Genomic DNA, 4,704 nt, shown 5'->3' with positions numbered 1-4,704 from the left:
GTCAAATAGGTGCAGGAATAAGCAGCGAGGTGGGGAGAAACAAGGAGCGTGCGTGGAGTACCTCGACCTCCACGGCGTCGGTAGAGGAGCCGGCTCCTCTAACTTGCCTCTTGCCAAGTTAGGAGCCTAACATGGCCCATATCCACCGCACAAATCAGATCTGATGGCTCTCCTTTTTCCAGTACTACTTCTTGCTACAGCTCTGTACTACTTCCACCGCTGCTCTGTTTTGGAGGGAAAATGAAAGCTTCTGCTCACTTTACCGTCAAAATAAGACCACAGCTCCCACACATTCTCCCTAGGACCACAGCTCCCGCACTTCTCTCCTTCCTTCCTCACCTTTTCTTGTTCTTTCTCACATTTCTTCATGCATGAGTGTCCGAATTGGAAGAACCAAGTACAGGTCTTAGATCTGCTAAGAGTTCAAATTATTGGAGTCAATCTCTAATGGAGAACCAAGCAGAAGCAGATTCAAACAAGTAAGTGAGAATAACATTTTTGATTTTGTGCTGGATTCCTCTCTATTTTTGCAAATGAGTGACACTATTTTCTGCACTTGTGCATTCTATAGAGAAAATGTATTGCCTACTTGGATACCTCAGCTTGGCATGAAGTTTGACACCCTAGATGAGGCTTGGAACTTTTGGGGATATTATGAAGGAAGGATGGGGTTCAGCATCAGACAAAGGTATAAAAACATAAGTAAATTTGATCAGAAGGTCACCTCCTGCAAATATGTTTGTTTCAAAGAGGGTAAAAAGCCAATAGACAAAAGAGATAATGTTGTTAAGAATCCAAGAGCTGAGACTAGAATTGACTGTAGAGTTCGTATGACCCTTTCAATAAATCGTGAAGCTGGTAATTGGGCAATATCTGATCTTTTTCTTGAACACAATCACACACTTCAACTGCCAGAAGCATCCCACCTACTGCTATCAAAGAGAGTGATCTCTAACGTGCAGGCTTTTGATATTGAATGTGCTGATTACTCTGGTATTGCACCAAAAGCTGCTCATGAGTTTGCTAGTCGACGGGTTGGTGTATCATCTAATCTGAGTTACACTCCTCGGGATCACAAGAATCATTTGAGAACTAAGCGTCAAAGGGACCTTAAGTATGGTGAAGCGGGTAGCATGTTGAAGTATTTTCAAGACAGAGCTGCAGAGAATCCAGCATTCAAATATGTTTTACAGCTGGACTGTGATGAAAAAATAACAAACATTTTTTGGGCTGATGCTAAGATGATAATTGATTATGCTCATTTTGGTGATGTCATGACCTTTGACACCACTTTTGGAACAAATAAGGAACATCGGCCATTTGGTGTGTTCGTTGGATTCAACCATTTTAGAGAAACTGTTATCTTCGGTGCTTCTCTCCTCTATGATGAGACATTTGAATCTTTTAAATGGTTGTTTGATTCTTTCTTATTAGCACACAATGAGAAGCATCCTAGAACCATATATACTGATCAGGACTATGCAATGGGAAAGGCAGTTGGGTATGTTTTTCCGGAAACACGACACGGATTATGTACTTTCCACATTATGCAAAATGCGGTCAAACATTTATCTAGTTATATGGACAAAGAATCAACTCTTCTTGCAGATTTCAGTGCTTGCATGTATCAACATGTGCACCAAGAAGAATTTGAGGAAGCATTTGAAAATATGAGGGCTCAAGTGCCAACACAAACTTGGTTCGACAGTATTTACAAAGTAAAAGAGAAGTGGGCAGAATGTTTCATGAAAAATGCATTTACCTTGGGTATGCGGAGCACGCAGCTAAGTGAGAGTCTCAACAATGACTTAAAGCATCATCTGAAATCAGATTTAAACATTGCCCGGTTCTTTCAGCACTTCGAAAGAGCTGTTAAAGTAAAAAGAGATGTTGAGGTCAATTCAGAGTTTGATTCCAGGAAGTACTTACCAAGAATCAAAATGAAGACCCCAATGTTGATGCAAGTCGGCACACTTTATACTCCTGCTATATTTGATTTTTTTTCAAAAGGAATACCAGAGATCTGTATCAGCATGCGCCGAAGCACTAGATGGACAATACAAATACATGGTTAAAATTGGATATCCTTTTGAGCATCCAATATTTGAAGAAGAATGGGAAGTTACTGGTAACCCTGTGGAACAAGCATCATCATGCAGTTGTGGTCAGTTTGATAGACTAGGAATATTGTGTGCGTGTGCTTTAAAAGTTCTTGGCTGTTGCGTGCCTAAAAAAGAAGGAAGTTAACAAGGTAGACAAAAATTCCAAAAGACGGAAAGATTGGACTGAAAGGCAATACAAAAGAAAGAAGATAGGACCAGTCACAACTACCACACCACCCTTATCCAAGGTACCATTGACACATTGTACCATTCAAATGTAGTTTACTCAAGTACTAATATTCAAACTATCACTTGCAACAGATAACAAAGCGGAAAAAACAGAGTTCAAGACAAAAGAAAATCATTCAACGGTGCAAACTCTAAATGAGGAAGACTTGCGAGGATATGAGCACATTACAAACTTCACTGAACTACTGAATATGCCTAGTGCGAGAGCCTGCACTGGAGGCATATATCCTAAGGATATATTCTAATTATGATGCTTTGGAGAACATCAGAAAATCATTATTTTGTTGAACTTCTGTAGACTTTCAATTGTTGAACTTTTGTAGACCTTCAAGTTGTAGGGGAAATATGAAACTTGTAATTTTGTTCAACTAATTTTGTTTCTGGAAGATCCTTTTTTTACTTCCTAGATACATCAGTTCCTCCACGGATCAAATCAAAATCACCCACGATTTCAAACCGAACTTGGTGTACATATTTCTTGATTGAGGAAATCACATGCAGTGATACAAACAAAAGATATAGGAGTGTTTTGTTCCTGTGATACTGAATAAGTGATACAGACAACAAATATAGGATTGAGGAAAATTCAGAAGCACCTCACTGTCCAACAACGCCGCCGCGCTACCTTCTTTCCCACGAGTTCGCCTCCTCATCAGCCGTCCAAGCTCGTCGGTCTGCTGCTGGTTCTCCTCTGCGCGAGCCCATCCAACCTGCCCTTTCCTCCATGCGGCGTCGCCCCACCTTCACCTCGCTGCGCCGCCATCAACTCGATCCAGCTCGCACTCGTCCGTGATGGAGACCAACGACGACCTGAATAAAGGGAGGGGCAACAGCTGCAGGGGCTTGGATCAGGGAGAGGCAGCGGCGGCCTGAATCGAGCGAGATACAGCGGTGGCCTGAATCGAGCGAGAGGCAGTGGCGGCGTGAATCGAGGTAAGGCAACAGCGGCAGGAAAGTACTGGGAAAAGGAGAGCCATTGGATCTGATTTGTGCGGTGGATATGGGCTATGTTAGGCTCCTAACTTGGTAAGAGGCAAGTTAGAGGAGCCGGCTCCGTCGGTAGAAGAGGAGGGAGGGGAGGGGGCTCCTCTCCTGCCGCGCGGTCTCCTAGGCACCAATACTGAGAGAGAGAGAGAGACCACGATCTAGTACGACGGGAAGGACGACGAGCTTTATGTTGGGCGTCAGTTTTATATTATACTCCTATATGCTACCCTGCTTACTGTTGTATCTGGTGGGCACGGCCAGAGTCGCTAGCTAGGACCGGTTATCTGTGAGAGGTGGCGATGCGAAGCCTCCCCAGTCCCCATACATTTGTCACTGTCCCGGTTTGGGTGTCGATGGGGGGCACGGACACGTCTTGTTTGCAAACTGTAGAATCCATTTTCAGATTAGTTTTTCTTTTTCTTTTTGAAAGGGAGGTAAAAGTTCTGCCTCATCTTTTCGGTTAACAAGCCGACAAAGCGGCGAGAAGCCTCTAGACTACTCTCACGGCCTGAGTGACTTCATGTGTTTGGCGTTCGTCATCTTCCAAAGCGCGACATTATTCTTAAATCTTACTCCCTCCGTTCTTTGACGTTACACTAGTATCAGAAAACATCTCACATTATGAAACAGAGGGAGTACTTGTTATTGCATTTCATATGGAAGAAACATTCCTAACCACCTTTGTATTTCTCATGTTTCGATTTCACACGGAGCCAACATGATGAGGGAAACGATCCACTTCCTCGGATTTCCGTTGATGTTGACGAGGGAGTGCCACCAATCTTGATCTGAATCGAGATTGTTCTAATTATCCTAAGCCCAAACACACCCTAAGTTCATTACAAATAATGCCTCGGGATGAAGAAGATGTGCATGTATTTTCAATTCCCTTTTCCATAAGTGGCACAATTAGGCCACCCCCCCTTCCCCCATGTTGCAAGCGGTGTCGTTTACACTCGGCCATGAAAGATGAATCACGCAAAGATTAATGTCTTGGAGGAGCCCAGTTATGAAGTAGGAGCGACTTCTCCCTCCCTCCTATCCTCGGAGTCGCGCGCCACCCACACCCACCCACGAGGCCCCGAGGCTACTCTACACCGCACGGCACAATTCGGCACGCATCGGTCGGCTCCATGCCCCCTCCCCTCCGCTCCCCCGCACCCCAAAGCACCATGCGCCCACCACCGCGCTCCCCGTCGGTGTTGACCCTCACTCCCCACCTGCAGCTAGAAGCAGAGCCTCCCCGCCTCGTAGTGCGCCCCCACCGCATGCAGGGAAAGGGCTCGGCCTGGTGATTGGGGCTCCCCCGTCAGATTTGGCGAATCTGGCGGTCCGGGCGCGAAGTCGATCCTGAGATCCACTGATG

The 4,704-nt window shown here is 45.0% G+C and overlaps 1 protein-coding gene across 2 annotated transcripts in view; it reads right to left on the bottom strand.

The window, feature by feature from the left end:
* LOC119320495 (photosynthetic NDH subunit of lumenal location 3, chloroplastic-like) overlaps positions 1-3,420 on the bottom strand; it is a 7,259-nt gene extending 3,839 nt beyond the window's left edge. The window contains exons 1-2 of one of the 2 annotated variants that reach the window (XM_037594567.1): positions 2,948-3,420; positions 1,763-1,869 (exon numbers count right to left, since the gene is read on the bottom strand). The gene's annotated coding sequence lies outside the window, so the exon portion shown is untranslated. Of the gene's footprint in view, positions 1-1,762; positions 1,870-1,929; positions 2,406-2,947 lie in introns of those variants that run through there. The other variant, XM_037594566.1, reaches the window with a different exon arrangement.
* Positions 3,421-4,704: the final 1,284 nt, after the last annotated feature.

Source organism: Triticum dicoccoides, chromosome 6B, assembly GCF_002162155.2.
Source record: "Triticum dicoccoides isolate Atlit2015 ecotype Zavitan chromosome 6B, WEW_v2.0, whole genome shotgun sequence".
In the NCBI taxonomy this organism is placed as follows: Eukaryota; Viridiplantae; Streptophyta; class Magnoliopsida; order Poales; family Poaceae; genus Triticum; species Triticum dicoccoides.
The sequence above is the reverse complement of the archived record's forward strand: the minus strand, read 5'-3'. Positions and strand labels throughout refer to the sequence as shown.